The sequence below is a fragment of the Dromiciops gliroides genome, chromosome 3, assembly GCF_019393635.1.
Source record: "Dromiciops gliroides isolate mDroGli1 chromosome 3, mDroGli1.pri, whole genome shotgun sequence".
NCBI lineage: Eukaryota > Metazoa > Chordata > Mammalia > Microbiotheria > Microbiotheriidae > Dromiciops > Dromiciops gliroides.
The window spans coordinates 588,550,253-588,568,799 of NC_057863.1; the positions used below are offsets into that span (position 1 = coordinate 588,550,253).

The 18,547-nt window shown below is 41.9% G+C and overlaps 1 protein-coding gene across 1 annotated transcript in view; it reads right to left on the reverse strand.

Annotated features, from left to right (window-relative positions):
* The window catches only part of DLGAP3 (DLG associated protein 3), an 84,886-nt gene that overhangs the window by 29,286 nt on the left and 37,053 nt on the right, over nt 1–18,547 (reverse strand).

Consider the following 18,547-nt stretch of genomic DNA (forward strand, 5'->3'; position numbering starts at 1 on the left):
CATCAGACCTGGGAGTTAGAGGCATGGTGACCTTAAAGGAAGGACTCCAGAAAGGATGGTAAGTTAGCCAACCCAGGAGGGAAACCCTGAGAAACCAGGGTGCCTGGGACTCAATCTCTAGGTAGGTTTTGGACTTGGAACTGGGTATGTGCTCTCTAGGAAATGAGCTAAGCTATGAAGCTAATCCCCTTCCCCTTCCCAGAGGCTGATGTGGTACAAAAAGGGAATGAGGGGTAAGGGAGATTATGCCTCTCACATGTTTGGGGAGGGAGACTAAGTTTAGATGTTAGTGATTATACCTTCTGAAGTAAGTATATCTGTGTAAAAGCTTTAAAAAGCAGAGCAACTGATAAATTATTTTATTAGTGTGATGATAATTTCATTCTTCAGAAGACAGAAGAGATGATGAGAATGGTTGGAATGGCTATTCTGTATTTGATTTTGCCCAGAAAGCACACAGTGGTTACTGAAGAGAAAACAAAAGCAACTTGGAGGAAGTGACCACTCCATCTTAGAAATCATGATAGACAAGGAGGACAAAGTCTGACAGCCATATTAGGCTTTGGGAGAATGGATTTCTTAAAGTTGAATTTCATCCTGAGCCTGAGAGTCTAAAAGGGAAAACGGATCATGAGAGAAGGGAGAATATGGAGAACAACATTCTGGTGATGAAAACATAAGCCATACCAGACTGCACTCATTTCCATTCTTGATAGGTTTACCAGGCTGGTATATCAGGGCAATGACATTTAACATAATAAATTGGATTTCACTAAGATATTTGACAATATCTTTCTGGGCCAGATGACTGTATGATGAATTCAAACTCATTGAATGATTAGGTCTAAAGAATATTGATTAATGAACTTATTTAAACAACTAATAAGAATGCCACAAGGCTTTATACTTGGACTTCAACAATATGAAGGGTGTACTACGTTGGCTATGTTTAACTCTAGAAGGCTCCACTAGTACCAATGCTAAGAGAAAGATGGCAGCTCAATGTAAAGAGCAGCCTACTTATATTCCATTAGACTGCTTTGGGAGGAGTTCCCCCATCACTGGAGGTCTTCAAACAGAGGTTGGATGGCCATTTGACAAAGACGCATGAATCTTTACATGTGACAGTATAATAATAGCATTTACATAGCACTTTATGTACATGATTTCATTTGATGCTCACAACAACCCTTTGAGATAAGTGCTATTATTATCCCCATTTTACAGATGAGAAAACTGAGAGTTCGAGAAGGTAAGTTGCTTTCCCAGGGTCAGACAGCTAATAACTATCTAAAGCAAGATTCAAGCTCAGGTCTTCCTGACACCAAGTCTAGCATTCTATCCACTGAACCACCTAAGTGCCAATTTTAATTTACCCAAGAGATACGTTTTATTCATTGAATCAAATTCCTTTTTAAATCCAGTAACTAAGGTTCTATTTTCTACATCTTTCACTTTGTGTTATCATAAAGATGTGTTCTGTTTGAGAAAATAATTGATGAAAACATGCCTCTCACATTCCCATGTTTTAATCAAGGGAATCTCATAAAAATTGTGTAAACTTATGGGATATGTAAAATCACATTTCTAAGCATCTCACTGCAATAAGAAAAGCACAATGTGGGTCAATAGTGTTTGTCATCTCAGTTATCTTTTTAAAAAATGGTACCCTCAGTGACTTTTTCTATTCTTTTGGAATCTTCCCTTCTTTGAAAAATCTTAAGAATAGCTCTCCAAATGCCTTTAAAATTATATTCCCTCAAGCATGGGTTTCTCCTTTTTAAGTACTTGTTCAGATCCACTTTTCTTATCTTCATAGAATTATACATTTTCAGAGTTTGAAGGGACCTTCAGGTCATCTTGTCAAAATCATCCCTTAACAGGAATATTAGCGACAACATCCCAAATAAATGGTAAGCCAGATTCTGGTTGATGCCCTCCCAGAAATATGTACTTACTACCTCCCAAGGTCCCTCAGATTGTTAGAAAGTTCTCTGCTTTATTGACCCAAAATCTACCTTCCATCCATTGGTCCTCATTAGGCAAAGAAAAATAAGTCTATTCCCTCTTCCACATAGCAAGTCTTAAATGTTAAACAGTACAAACATCCTTTCAAAATGACATTAATCGGGGGCAGCCAGGTGGCACAGTCGATAAAGCACCAGCCCTGGATTCAGAGGTACCTGAGTTCAAATCTGGCCTCAGACACTTGACATTTACTAGCTGTGTGACCCTGGGCAAGTCACTTAACCCCCATTGCCCCACAAAAAAAAAAACAAAAAAAACAAAAAAACAAAAAAAAATGACATTAATCTTTCCTACAATGATCCAAGACAATTCCAAAAGATTAATGATGAAAAAATGCTATCTACCTCCAGAAAGAGAGAAGTGATGAAATCTGAGTGCAAATTGAAATATAATTTTCTCCCTTTTTCTTGCTTTTTTTCATATATGGCTAACATGGACATTTGTTTTGTATAATTTCACATGTATAACTAATATCATATTGCTTGCCTTCTTAGTGGGGGGAGGGAGAGAATTTGGAGCCCAAAATTTAAAAAGAAAAGATTGTTTAAAATAAATAACATTTTTAAATGACATTGCTCTTTATTCTAGTGACATTGCCAGTCTCTCACATCCCTTACTGAAGAGGGAGAGTCTAAAGGTGGTGGTTCCACTATGAAAATAGATATCCAAAAAAATACCAACAGATCTGTCATACTTTGTGTCTTTCTGTTGTCCTCCTTCCAGTTTCATCTATAAATGTACTCTAGATAATCTAGCTCAGCTCCCTCAAATGCTTTTCACTGTCTTATGAGGAATGTTATTCATAACTTTCCATCTTCCTCCTCTTTAAAGATTTGAAAATGAGTTTAAATTCTAAACTGGTACTTTTCTTGGATGCCATGTCACTCTTCCTGGAAAGGAAACCAGGTACTTGTTGGTGGAGGCAGTTTCTAAATTCTTCCAACCTCCTCATTGCTGATTGTTCAGTATCAGTTAAACTTCGCTTTAAAATGGCAATAGAGTCAATGTCTTTTCTTTTATCCATTTCCCATTTTTTGAATCAATAACTTGTTTAAACAGGTCTTTCAGGGGTCAAACTCCTATAATAACTTTTAATGTCTTTTTATCTTTATCTTTTTTTCTAAGTTGGTGTTTACTTTAACCTTAGCTCCAACAGGCTGTCCACCTGCAGTTAGCCATTTCTTATCTAATAAGATTTAATCATTTCTACTTTTCACAGAGTCAAGCGCTCAACATGTCCAGTATCCTATAATTCTTGTCTTTAAAAAAGTATGATAGGAGTGCTATTCCTGCTCAAAGTGCAGGTTGATTTCCCTCCTGAAAGATAAAGGGGCTGGAGGAATCATTTTCCATTTTCCATGTTATTAAAGAGAAAATGAAGAGAGAACAAATGTCCCTTTGAAAATGCAAAAGAAGGAATTCAAGGCAAAAAGTGGAAAAGGGTGTCTGAAGGAGCAGAGAGAAATTATTAGGAGGTTGGAGAATGGAAGAATATGACAGGTAAAAAAGAAACAGGAAAAGATCAGTGGATGATTGGAGTTGATTAATAAATAGATACTTCTTGTGTAGGAGAGACCTAGACCTTATGATAAAGCAGCAATTGCTTATACTCCAAAGAATAATATCCATAAGTACCATCAAGAAAGAACTCACCCTGTAAGGGTTAGGGGTAGAAGAGACAAAAGTGGTGATTCCTGGATGAAGAAAAATGTTGAACTGATATTAACAATAGTAATGTCCGCTGCCCTCCTGGGGCATGTCCTCAAGACATGACAAAGAACTTCACAACATTGATGAAGCCAAATGACTACTGCTCACTTCTGGTGATTGATGCAGATTCAAATGATACTTATTGCCAAAAGGAATCTAGAGAGCATTTTTTAGGGTTATGAAATCCTGGGCAAAACAAAAAACAAAAAATTGGAGACCTTGAAGGCATAGGTATGGCATTCTCATCACTGATGGTGAGCAAAGACAAAAACTTCAGAAGAAAAAGACAGTTTTGGAAAATGAACAGTTGGTTAAGAAGACAGTGTCTGGGAAAGGGATTTGGATTTCTGGACTATGGTTTAAAATACAGACTCTAGGCCAGGGATTTGGATTTTTAGATCCCAACCGAAATTACAGGCTTTTGGCACCTGACAAAGACTGGTAAAAATGTATTTGCTTGGAGTCTTGCAAATACAATCAAAAGGGAAAGAGTGATGGGGTAAAAGGGAAAGTGATGGTGATGCCAAAAAGAGAAGGGAGAGAGAAAGCGAGTGAGAGAGAAAAGAAAGAAAAGAGCATCAATGAATCATTTTCAAAATACATTGAAGAGAACAGAAGGAAGTTCAGAAGGGGACACAGATAAGCAGGGCCATGTTGCAACTACCATGTGAAATTAAATGTATACTTTAAAAAAAACAAACTCTACAAGATGAAGATTTGTGGTTTCATACGTAATCCATTTTTGTTCTTTTTTTTTGGCAGGGCAATGAGGGTTAAGTGACTTGCCCAGGGTCATACAGCTAGTAAGTGTCAAGTGTCTGAGGCCAGATTTGAACTCAGGTCATCCAGAATCCAGGGCCAGTGCTTTATCCACTGCACCACCTAGCTGCCCCCATTTTTGTTCTTTGAATAGAAATATTCATATCTGTTGACACCTGTTAAGTTCATAATAAAAAAGAAAATTTTAAAATAAAATCTCAGCAAAAGGCTTTAAATTTTCTTCCTGAAAATGGGGGAAAAAAACTGCCTATAAATATCTTCCAAGCTAGATGCTATGGAGATTAGCTACAATGTAGGAAGAAAACTAACAATAGGGATGTTCCAGCATTCCCAAGAGACAAAATTCAAGAAAAGAACAAGTTATGAAACCCATAGTTTCAGATGGTCAGATGGACAAAATATGGGTAACAAATAAGATGCACTCAAAATTCTAACACAAGGAGGCAACTCTGACCTCATAGTTACTGACCCACCTCCTGATAGAGAGGTGATGGAGAGGGGACAGATTGAGTCACATTTTTTTTTGGACATAGTCAATGAGGGAAACTGTTTTTCATGACTACACTATGTGTGTAATAGAGGTTTCGTTTTTCTTGATTTCTTATTTGGGGCAGAGGGGAGAGTAGGAAGGAGAGAGACTTGGTGGGATGGAACCCATGAATATAATATGGTTCTAAAACACCTCACTGTGGAGAGAGCAGAGTAGCATTATATATTAAGAAGAAATATTCATGTGAGAAAATCGAGGAATCAGAGTGAATGGGTATGATAAACATTCAAAGAAAAACAAGTGATATTTTCATTAGAGTATACTATAGTCCACCTGGACAGGAAAAGAAAATAGATGATAGAGGGCCTGTGTTAAAGAAGACGGATATCCATCAGAGATTCCAAACCTTAAGAAACCAGAGATACCAGAAGCCCTACCATCAGACATACCTAGTCCCAGAGCGCCAAAGAAACTAGAAGGTCTCTGCTTCCAAGGACTTAGAAACTAGAAGCTGAGTATTTTTTCCATCTTCTGGGTACCTTCTACATATGCTTCCTCCCTCTGCCATTTTGGGTTGAGGCTGCCTCTACCACCTACTTTCTCCATGCCAGCTTCTGTGTTGCTAGAGAAAGGCATACAACAGAGCTAACTGGATCCACTACTGTATGAATCTCAACTGAGCCCTCACTGCTGCTACAAGCATGCCCAGGTCTCCCTTGTCTTTGAAAAAAAAACAAAAACCAATATATATAACTTATATTGGATTGCCTGCTGTCTAGGGGAGGCGGGGGGGAGAAAAATTTGAAATTGGAAATCTTATATAAACAAATACTGAAAATGATCTGTACATGTAACTGGAAAATAATAAAATACTTTTATTTTTAAAAAAAGAAAGAAAGAAAGAAAAACAAACCTGTACTCTTCTCCCTTTCAGAGCCAAACTCCTAAAATTAAAAAAAAACAACCAACTATACCCCCATCTCCTTTCCATTTGCTCATCTCTCAACTTCTTGCAGTCTAGCTTCTGATCCCAGCCCTCAACCAAAATTGCTCCCTCCAAGGTTACTAATAACTTCTTAAACTGCTAAACCTGAAGACATTTTTTTCAACCCTTATCCTACTTGACCCCTCATCCACTTTCTCCTCCTGGATACTTCTTGCCCCTTAGCTTCTGTAATATTGCTCCCTCCTAATTCTCCCCCTATCCATCTACCTACCTACCTACCTACCTACCTATCTACCTACCTACCTATCTATCTATCTATCTATCTATCTATCTATCTATCTATCTATCTATCTATCTATCTATATCTATCTATCTATCCAACTGTCTCATTATGTATATCCTTCCCTCTAAATTACCAGTGTCCCCTAATGCTCTGTCCTCTCTCCACACTCTTTCTTGGTGATCTCTGCTAACATGGGACTAATGATTATTTCCATGCTTTAATTCGATATATGCAACACTAATAATTCTCTTGAGTTCCAATCTTGCAGTTGCCTGCTGAAAATTCCTACCTATCTGTCCCATTAGCATCTCAGATTCAACATTTCTAAAATAGATCTCATTACCTTCCCCTTAAATTCTCCCCTCCTCCAAACTCGCTTATTTCTGCCAAAGGCACCACCATTCTTCTTTATCACCTAGACTGGAATTCTCAGAGTCATCCTGGACTATTCCCTCTATTTCTTCCTCCATATCTAGCCAGTTTCCAAGTCTTATCTATCCTGCCTCCACTGTATCTCTCTTCACCCTCTTTCTCCCCACTTAAATGGCCATTACCTAATTCACATCCTCATCACCTCACCACTTCCTGATTGGTCTTTCCCTCCCTTCAAATGTTCCAAATCCACTTTCAGAGAACAAAGGTCTAGCCATTTCACTCCCCTCCTCAAAACCCTAAAACCTCTAAACCAAAATACAAAGGCCTTAGCCTGACACCCAAAGCCCGCCTACCTGGGGCAGCTAGGTGGCACAGTGGATAGATAGAGGACCGGCCCTGGATTCAGGAGGACCTGAGTTCAAATCCAGCCTCAGACACTTAACACTTACTAGCTGTGTGACCCTGGGCAAGTCACTTAACCCCAATTGCCCAGCCAAAAAACAAAAAACCAAAACAAAGCCCTCCTACCTTTCCAAATGTATTTCATATTCCTCGTTTTCCCATACTCCATGTTTCAGACAAACTGGCCTACTAGATAGAATCACAACTGGGAATGTTTGTGCCCAAGGCCAGTGCTATAAACTACGTCCAGGGAAAGGAACATGGAACACATCTTCAGCTGAGGTTGCATAGGTTGAGGGTTAGTACTGAACAAGACACTGTACTGCAGAAGGGAGAAAGAAGATAGGGCAAAAAAACGAACTCACCCTAGTCTATCCACCTACAGCTGAACCCTTTGTAAACTCTGCTCTCTCTAATTCTACTTTAACTATTAGTACAGACTAGGTTCTAAGCTCCCTTTGTTTCTATGCTGCTAAAGCATGCATATGCTATCAGTGTCCTTTAAATTCAATACCTTGGGGCAAAATTCTAGTCACTCCACCCTAGTTGTGCTTCTGCTAATAGCTATTTTCTGAATTTAGCATTCCCTTTTCCTTCAAACCGCCCATCCTAGATTCCTAAAGGTTCTCTCCTCACCTCACATTTTAAAATAATCCTTGGATTCTTTTAAGGCTCTTCTGAAGTGCTACCTCCCATACAAGGCCTTTCCCAATCTCCCCAGTACTTTGTGCTCTCTCCCTTCTCAAATTATATCATATTTACTTATTGGTGTAAAGGGCGTATCCCTCCAGAAGAATATAAGCAACTTGAGAGCAGGGACTATTTTTGTGTTTGCCTCCCCAGCACCCAGAAACATACTTTGCATATACAAGGCATTTAATAAATATTTCTTGGATTGAATTATGAGTTTGGGAACAGATTTCAAGCCTCGCCTAAGGGCTAGTAGTGGTGAAGAACTTCAATTATTCAGACAGCTGCAAGAGCTCTCTATCTTTGCACAAATCAGAGCAGCTAATAATAATTCTTTGACTTGCCTAATGATAATTTCTTCTTACAGAAAGAGGAAGAACTGTAGGGATAACTGCTATTCTGGACTTAATTCTGACCAAGAAGGAGGAATTGGGTGCTGAAGTAGAAATGATGGAAACTTTGAGGAGAAGTGAGTATTCCAATTTAGAATTCGTAAAGGAGAAAAGTTAGGCATAGTCTGACCCACACACTAGAATTAGAGAAAGCAGAGTTTTTGAAGGGTTCAGATGTAGAATAGATAGAATCCCATAGTCATCCTGGAAGGGATGGGAAGCTCTCAAGAATGAAATTCTGAAAACACAATAAACAATTCTGATTAAGGAGGAAAATAGGGAGTTGTCGAAAATGGCAATAGACTTGAATTTTTAAGATACGGACAAATGAATGAAATGGAATACTGATTTGTTAAACAATGTGGAGTTTGGGAGATTCAAAGAAGCATGGGTAGAGTTGTTTGTAGAGTGAAGCAAGAAAGGCTAGGAAAACAAGATAAACAATAATATAAATGGTGAGAACAAAAAAGAAGAAATTGAAAACTATAGGTATGCAATACTGTATATACTGTCAGACTTTCTGTGATGTATTACTTAATTTTGTTGAACTGCTTTTTTCCTATTTTTTAAAATTATTTGTTACAAGGAATGGACCACTGGGTATGGGAAAGGATATATTTGGAAATAAGGCAACATAAAAATGAAAACATCAATAACAACTTAAAATGTAAGATAAAAGAATAAATGTTATGGGGTTAGGACTATTAAAATTTAAACTGACCAGCTGACACAGATCTTCTCCTTGAGAAGATAGACACACCTTGAAGCAAGAGAGATAAACCCATTAGGCATAGCTGCTGCCTGAGATGGCTGGAGAGATCAGAGCTGCCCAACTTCCTCCAGCCACCACCAGTTGGGGACAGTCCTCCCTTGGGTGATCATTCCCAATAAGAAAACCTTCCAGAGTCAGATGATCACCCCATTGGTCCCTCCACCATCGGTCTTCTATAAAAATATTTGCCTTTCGGGGCAGCTAGGTGGCGCAGTGGATAGAGTACCAGCCCTGGATTCAGGAGGACCTGAGTTCAAATCCAGCCTCAGACACTTTACACTTACTAGCTGTGTGACCCTAGGCAAGTCACTTAACCCCAATTGCCTCACCCCCCCCCAAAAAAAATGCCTTTCTTCTGTTCAAGGAAATAGGTATCTCAAAGAACCAAGTCTCTGTGCCATGCCTTCTCCCCATGAGAAGTCCAAGGACTTCTCTCTTTCTTTCCTTTCTCTAGTGCCTAATAAAATATTATTTTATTCTAAATAGATTTGTGTGTGAGAGGGTGTAATTCTTTGAAGAGGAATTCCTAAGGACCCTTACCCCAACCACACCCCTACCAATTTCCTCTGTAACATAAACACATATTGGGCAAACTTAAAGACAGGTACAAAAGATGGAAGCAAGGGCAGGAAACAGAATGAATAACAAAGTATGGCAAAGTTTTGTTTAAAAAAAAAGTGTCAGCAATCATAAACAAATTAGAGGAACAAGGAAAAAGTCTAAAAGTAGGAAAAAAATTCATGGTAAAAAAAAAGGATCACAGAAAGTTAAATGGGCAATTTTTATTACATAAAATTAAGAAGTTTTTGAATAGACAAAACTAATGCAGCTAAAATCAGGAGAGAAGCAAGTAAAGGGAGAAAAATCTTGAAGCAAGTCTTTCTGATAAAGGTCTCATTTCTAAAGCATATTCAGATTCATCATAAGAAGAGCCATTCCTCAACTGATAGTCAAAGGCTATAAATAGGTATTTTTTTAAAGGAAAAACTCAAACTATCAATACCCATGTGAAAAAAAATGCTCTCAATCACTAGTAAATAGAGAAATAAATATTAAAATTACTCAGGTGCCACTTAATACCTATCATATTGGCAGAGGTAACCAAAAAAGAAAATGACAAATGCTAGAGGGGCTGTGGGTAAACAGGTATATTCATGCATTATTGGTGGAGCTGTGAACTGATCTGAACCATTCTAGAAAGTGATTTGGAACTATTCCCAAAAAGCTATTAAACCTATGCATACCTTTTGGCCTGGTGATACAAGGGCTATATTCCAAAGAGAGGGGGGAAAAAGAACCCATCTGTACAAAAATATTTCTGTCTAGCAGCTCTTCTTGTAGTGACAAAGAATTAGAAACTGAGGGGATGCCCCTCAATTGGAGAATGGCCAAACAAATTATTGTATAGGTATGTGATGAAATTCTATTGTGCTGTAAGAAATGATGAAGGGGATGGTTTCACATGGGAAGATTTGTATGAACTGATGCCAAGTGAAGTGACCAGAATCAGGAAAATGACATTTACAATAAATGTATACAATTTGTACAATAACAGCAGTATTGTAAAGACAAACAACTTTAAAGGCCTTATGAACGCTGATCAAGAAAATGACCAACCACAATTCCAGAGGACTGAAGCTGAAAAAGGTTACTCAGCTCCTTACATGAGATGATGAATTCAGAGACAGATTAATACGCATTTTTTTGAGGTGGTCAATGAGGGAATCTAATTTTCCTTGACTATATATGTGTGTAATAGGGGTTTGGTTTTTCTTTATTTTTTTAATTGGGGCAGGGGAGAGGGTGGGAAGGAGAGAATATAGAGCTGAACATTTTTTTAAATTAATTTTTTTTCTACCTTTTTTTTGGCGGGGTCATGAGGGTTAAGTGACTTGCCCAGGGTCACATAGCTAGAATATGTGAAGTGCCCCCCTAAAAATTAATTTTAAAAAAGGATAGTGGAGGCAGCTAGGTGGCTCAGTGGATAAAGCACTGGCCCTGGATTCAGGAGGACCTGAGTTCAAATGCGGCCTCAGACACTTGACACTTACTAGCTGTGTGACCCTGGGCAAGTCACTTAACCCCCATTGCCCCACAAAAAAAAAAAAAAGGATAGTGCAATATATTTGAGCACTAAAGCTCAAAAATGAGATTGGCAAAGAATATTAAAGACATCAAAAAAAAAAAAGGTTTTAAGCTTTACTGCGGGAAAAAAGAATAAGAAAGAAGGAAGAGACCCACTTCTTGACACAGATGAGATGATGATAATGGATGATGGAGAGAAGACAGACTCTTATTTTCCTTCTATTTTCTCTGCTAAAGATATTAATCTTTTGACTGGAAGAGACAGAATAAAAATGAATAATGAAGCATTAAAAACCCAAGTAGGGGAACCGTAAGAGAGTGCCTATATGTCTGTGAACTCAAGTCAACCTGGACCAGATGAACTATATCTCAGGGTTCTAAAGGAACAGGCCTAGGCACAGACTCTGCTAGCAATCTGTGAAAAGCTGTAGAGAACAAGAGATTCACTCTATGATAGAAGTGAAAATATGCTAATTTTTTTTAAAAAAAAAGCAAATTAAGTCTGCAAACTATAGTCCAATGAGCTTGACTTTGGCTCATGGCAAGTCTCCAGAATGTATTATTAAAGGAATGATTAATGAACATTGAAAAAAGGAAGCAGTGATTACAAAGAAAAAGCAGGACTTCATCACGAAGCCATGGGCAGCAAGGTGGCACAGTGGCTAGAGAGTCAGGCCTGGAGTCAGGAAGACCTGAGTTTAAATGGGACCTCAAACACTTACTGTGTGACTCTGGACAAGTCTGTCTGCTTCAGTTTCCTCAACTGTAAAATGGGATAATAATAGTACTTGCCTCCTAGGATTGTTGTGAGGACCAAATGAGATAACTGTCAAGTGCTTAATATGTTGTCTAGCACATAGCAGGTATTGCATTAATATTAGCTATTATTATTATTAAGAGAGGTAATATCAGACGAACTCCATTCACTTCTTTTACAGGGTCATTAAACTGAGAGATCAAAGAAATACTATTGTCTTCTGAGATTTTAGGAAGAGGGAGGGGAGGGAGGGAGGAAGAGAAGGAAAGAGGGCAAAGAAGGGAAAGAAGGAAGGAAGGAGGGAGGGAAGGAAGGAAGGAAGGACAGAAATTATATCATTTGATCCTGACAAAAACCCTGGAAGTAAGGTATTATTTCCATTCCATAGTCAAGGAAACTAAGACAAACAGAAGTTAAGTGGCTTCCCAGGGTCACAGGCTGGATTTGAACTCAGGTCTTCTGACTCTAGGCCCAGTGCTCTATCCATTGTACCACCTACCCAGATGAATAAAAGGACAAAATCTGGGCTTGATAAAAGGAAAAACTCCCAGAGAGTTAAAGCTTTTCATATATGACATGGGCTACCTGAGAAGCAATTGATTCTCTCTCACCAGAAGTCTTCAAGCTAAGACTGGATGACCACCAGTCATGGATATTATAAAAAGGCATTGTTGTCTGGGTAAAGGTTGAACTGGATACCTTCTGAGGTTCCTTCCAACTCCGATACTTTGCACTAAGCCAGTGCCTTCCTTCTTTCCTTGATGCTGAAGTGTACTTCACATATTTTTAAGCATCCATCCTTCCCCCCTGCCCTGCCCACACTTGGACTGACATCACCAAACAGAAGGGCATATGTTGGTGAGTTAGAGCATTTGGTCAAGTTCTTCACAGAACTTGATCACCTTGTCTTTATCCTCTTCAACAGATGTCAGCATACAAGCCACAATTCTCTTCAGGAGATTTATTCGCTTCCCCTATCAATCAAGATGACCCAGTACCCCATGAAGTAACACTGCCATTATGGCAAAGGATGAAGCCAACTTTGTCAGTTCCTTCAATGGACTCTCCAAGGAGAACTTCTTCATCCTTCCTTTGAGCTGTAACTTCATCCTTCTGGTTTCATTTGCAAAGCTACTGCCAACAGAGGTGGGTATGAGTCAGTCCCTCTAGTAATTTATCAGCCAGTTGGTCATTGTAGGAAAATTACACATTAAGAATACCAACAGTTAAATCGATGTATGTAGATGACCTTTTTAAAAAATGGTGGCCCCCTTTTCTGACATGCCCTGGAGGACTTAACCTTTCACATCTGGAACCTGGAGCCCAGCTGTCCTGAGAGCCATCTCACATTGACTCACTACACCCGAGTGTAGACTTCAGCCACAGTTTATTCCCCAGGCATCTTCTCCCTGCTACAAGCACTTGAGCCCTCCAGCCCCACCCCCCTTTTCTAGTTCTGGAACGCTAATCAAATCAATATCACCATTGCCTTTCCAAAGGATGTGTTCATTCCCTAAGTCTCCTCCACTTACCACTCCTGTAACTTTCCAAACCATAGCCTTGGTTTGTATTCCCAGCTCTCAGCAGTGCTTGGTATAAAGTAAGTGCTTAATAAATGGCTTCTTATTCATTCATCTCACCACTATGACTGTAGAAGCAGAAAAGGGACTCACAGGACCAGGGGGTCAGTTTAAATTTGTATCTGCTTCATAGGCAACTATGCCCAAAGAATTCATTTCTAGGTGAACAAATTTCTGCTAATGAGCCCTTCTGCATTTGTCCTCAAGTGGCAGACCGACAATCCATCACTGGGACTAGTACTTAAAGCCTATCCAGTTTGATAGGACCACCAAAGTTTGGAAACCAGGCTCACCTCCACGTTATGATAAGGCATCATTGGACTTTAGGTTTCTGACTGTATACTTCTATTATTCTGTGACACCCCAGAAAGACTGCCCTAGAATCTCTCCTTTCTGCTCTATGGACACTGGATCTTTTGGGTTATATTATCCAGGAAGGTGGTAGCTGATCCTGCCATTCTTTCCAAAGCAGAGATACCAGGCAGGCCTGAGGTTGAGTAGTTAGGCACAGAGCTGGGAATCAGTATGAAGAACATTTTTCAAATCTTTGGATTCCCACACAATCACCTCCTCAACTACCTGTTTATCTAATGGAGAAGAAGAAAAAACAGGAGAGGAGTAAGAAAAGGATGGGAAGGGATAGAGAAAGGGGAAAGGAAAAGAGGGTGAGGAGGAAGAGAATTGGGAGCAAGGGAAAGAAAAAGGGGGAGGAAGAGAATGGGAAGAGAGCGAAGGACAATGTAGGAGAAGAAAGAGAGGATGGGGAGGAAAACAGGAGAGGATAAGGAAAGAGACAAGGGAGAAGGAGATCAGAATGAGGAAGAGAGAAGGCATAAAGGAGGAGGAAGAAGAGAGTGGACACACAAGGAAGAGGAAAAGGTCAAAAGAGAGGAAGAAAAGGGAAAGAATAGAGAAGAGACAGAGGAGGGAAGAAAAGTTTCTTAGTTTACTGTTCTCTCTCTCTGTCCAAGGTGTCCAGGCATTTGGCCTTCCCCATGATCCCCCTCACCCCACCCCCCACACGTCCTCTCTTCCTTGCCTAAAACCCAGCATCCTCATCCCTGCGACTTTCTCCCCACGGGCCAGCGCGGTCCTTTATCAAACACATAACGATAGTAAATGGAGTTGGATTGCAAGGATTGAGGTTAGAAACGAGGAAGAGCATGAACGAGACCAAAGAGCCCTGCTAACACTTCTTCCCCAGAGATCTTTGGCAACAAGAGCGAGTCTGGGGGGGAGGGGGCGGGGGAAGGAAAAGATGACTTCAAAGGTCTTTCTCTGCCTGCGGACTGGGCATGTGTATCAGACCCAGGCCAGGGAGCAGGAGGAAAGCTGACAAGGTCATTAGGTAGGCTGAACATTTGCATATTTCCAATTTGTGTGAACTGGTTTGAGACAAATAGGGGGGTGGGGGATGGGGATAATTCATAGCCCTGGTAAGGCAAAGGGCCAAGGCAGCTCACTGAAGGAATGGGCACTAAACAAGGACATGTGGGCTGAGTAATGAGATAAGGGTCGGCTCGGCAAGGAGATGGGGGGATCGGTAAGGGGCTGATGTCTCAAGAAGACTTTTTTCAGGGAGCAGAGGGGGCTCCGTAAGCAGAAGCCTTGTGAGGGAGACAGTGAAGGGGATGGAAGAGACTGAGAAGGATGAGGACTCAGTAAGGTAATAAGGGGTACAGTAAGGTCATGGGATGTCAGTGAGAGAAATGGGGGTTTAACCAAGGGGCTCAATGAAAGGAAAAGGGCCACAGTGAGGGAGAGGGGGACTTAGCACAACAATGGAGGTTCAGTGAGAAAAAATGGAAGCCAAGGGGTGGGAAGGTGGCTCGGAATTCCAGATGGACCACAGGTTCAGTGTCGTCTCCCCCTCTTTGGGGCAGAGAGGTTGTAGAGAACAAGCCCACACTCCAGAGTAAGCTTGGGGGTCTGGATCAAAAGGAGCCCCACCCCGGAAAGGTCCTACCTCCTACTCCATCCTTTTCCAAAAAGGAAAACCTCATGGTGAGGGTGGGAGGGAGGGGGAGGAAAAGAGGGGGAGCAGAGACAGGCCAGACTGAGAGAGAGGGAGGAAGGGAAATCCAGGAAGAGAGCCGGAGCAGCCAATGTGTCCCCACTCCTCCCCGCTGCTCGGATCGCTGGCAGCTGCTTCTCTCGCTCCCCTCTGCAGGATCCTGTGAGGTGCATGTTAAGGAGGAGTGCCCGGGGAGACCAGGAGTCCATCCCCCCTCCATCTGCAAAAGGCCCTAGAGACAATCAGGAAGAGAGCCCCTCTCTCCTTCCCATCTCCCTCCCCTCTTCCCCATTTCCGGTGCTGGGGAAATCCCTACACAGCCCAGACTGCCTCTACCTGAAAGGTAAGGAAACAATTATGGGGGTGGGGGGGAGAGCACTGAGTATGATGGGGGGAGAGGAAAAGGGAAGGAGGCAACCCCCAAACACACTAAGAAGCCCTGAATCTCAGCCCACAAGATGGCCTCTGGGGATCAGGAGATGCTTCTGGTTTCCCATCTAGGACCTATCAGCCCATCCCACCTGACCTCTCCAGCCCCAGTAACCACCGGAATTCTTGCTAACCCAAGCACAAGTCTAACACAATCCAAAATACTTCCATACCCATCTTCCCATTCACCTGTACCTATTGTCACATGCTCAGCCTTGGCCCTGCCCTTTACCAGGCGAAGGAGCAGGGGCCCTCTGCTCTAGATTCCTCACCCAACACCTCTCTGTGGTCCTCTCCTACCATCTTGGGCCCCCTCTCCTCAAAGAGCTCAGTACCCTCCCTCTGGTCTTTCTGATGACTTGTCAGCAGCAAGGTGGGAAGCGTCTGCCACATGCATCCCTTATGGTCCCAAAGCAGGTTACTCCAGGCATTTCCAATCAACTTTGTTAGGCCTTTTATTTGACTAAAACACTAAACCCAAGCCCACTCGGTGTTTGGTCTGCTAATCCCTTGGCAAGGCTTCTGGGGCAGGCTTTAGAAGACCTGAGGCAGAGGAAAACAGCAAAAGGGGCCTCAGCAGGTCCTCAGGTCTGCCATCACCACTTAAATGATATGAACCATTGAGGAGGGAAGGACTTGCGATGAAAGCACCAGTCCCGTACTGTTGGTAGACTTCTGTCCTTCCTCCAGCTGTGTTGTTGTCACATTTGTGAATTAGAAGAGGAGAGAGTACCAGGTTCGGAATAAAAAGATCTGGTTTCAAATCCTGGCCCTGCCACTCGCTCCCCATGTGACCTTGGGCCAGTCCCTCCACCTGGCTAGCAGGCAAAAGAAGTCCACAGGCTTCACCAGTCTTCCAAAGTGGTTGATGTTAGCAAAGTCTAGGTATTTCTCTAAGGTTGCTTCCAGCTCTAAACAAGCATGCTGAAGCCAGCTCAAACCAGAGAGCCAAGTGTTACCTGAGGAATGGGTAAATGCTACAAATCAGCAGTGAGAGGTGGTAGAGGGCAAGACACTGTACCACAGAGGGAAGACAGAGAATAGGGCAAAGAAGCACTCACTCTTATCTACCCATCTGGTTGATTTCTACTTTAACTATTAGTACTAAGTAGGTTCTAAGTTCTATTGTTTCTATGCTGCTGAAGCACAGCATATGCCATTAGTGCCCTTTAGATTCAGCACTTTGGAGCAAATTCCTAGTCACTCCACCTTAGTTGTGCTTCTGCTACTAGCTATTTTCTGAACTCAGCATTTCCCTTACCTGAATTCTCAGGTGTTCCCCCTCTCAATTTCACATTAAAATCCTACTGTGTTTCCCTAAAACATCTAAATTAAAAGACAAAGGCCTCAGCCTGACACCTACAGCCCATCATAATCTGACTCCCAACTACCTTCCCAAATACATTTCATATTCCTCCTTTTCCTGTATTCTATGTTTCCTACCAGGTGGAATCATAACTGGGAATGTCTGTGCCCAACAAATGCCATAAACTATGCCCAGGGTAAGGAGCATGGAGCACACCTTAAGTTTAGGTTGGGTGAGTTGAGAGCCAGTTGTTAAACATACTGCTGGTTCTAGATCATATGAAATCATGACCCTTTCATTCTAGGATTCCCATCACTCACCTGCAGGAAAAATGTCTGTGCTTTGTCAGATTAGGACTGTGTGTGCGCATGCTTGCTGAGCCCAATCCTGAAACTAGAGAGGAACGAGGTGCGAGAGGGGTATCCTCTCCAAAGCAAGAAAGACCAGGGAGTGGTCAAAGATTCAAGGAGGAGAAGGGAATGCTACGTCTTCTGGCTGAAGCTGTGTGTTAGTGGTGGGCCTGTGGGAGGGCAAGGCCTGTCACGATTAGAAGGGAGAAGGGCTGATGAGACAGGGCATCTATGTTGAGCTGTCAGGGGAAGCCAAGGCATCTTAGAACAGGAATCCAGACTATGACTCAAGCCTTCTGGGGTCTCTAAGCTGGTCTAGTTCATTTCCTTTCCCCTCCTAAGGAAGGCCAGGTAGTAGATCAAAAAGCACTGCATCTAAAGTCAAAGGGCTTGGGTTCAAATTCTGGCACTGCCCTGACCTCTAAGGTGCTTTCTAACTCCAAATACTCTGATCCTTTAGAAATTAGTCAAAGCCCATCTGGGTGAGCTCTGGGTGGCTAAGATTAAGGAAAGGCTCCCTGGTGGCCCAGCTGGGACTAATGGGACTGAAGCCAGAAATGGAGTGTGAAAGCTCCCTCCAGAAGATCAGTATGGTAAAGTGGAAATAAGTCTAGATTTGGAATAGGACCTGGGTTCAAATCCCAGCTTGCCTCAGTTTCCACATCTGTAAAACTAGACTAAATGACATCTGAGACTGCTTCCAGCTCTAAGTCTGTGATCCTATGCTCCTTTCTACTTTAGGTTTCTTTAGGGTAGGCTATGGCCTGTGATGTCTGGACCTGGGATGGCAGAGACCAGCCTGGCTTAGCTTTAGGGGAAGGGGCTTCTCAGCAGCCCAGCCAGGGATGAACCAAACAGAGGCACAAAACCAGGCTCTCCCCTAGTTTCCAGTGGAGCTAGACTGGCTTTCCTCTCAGGAAACGGCACACTGGGTAGACTTGCCACAACCTAATCCAGATTACAGACCACCCCCCTTCCTGGCTGGGAGCCCCATTAGCAACAGGCAGCAAGTGGGGTTGGAGAGAGGTGGAGACTGCAGGGAAAGAGGGAATGAAATGATGTCACATCAGTCCAAGGATTCCCTTACTCCCAACTTAATCCCATCAGAGGCTCAACCCCAGTTAGGCCACTCCTTCACACTGAGGAGCCAGAAGGCCA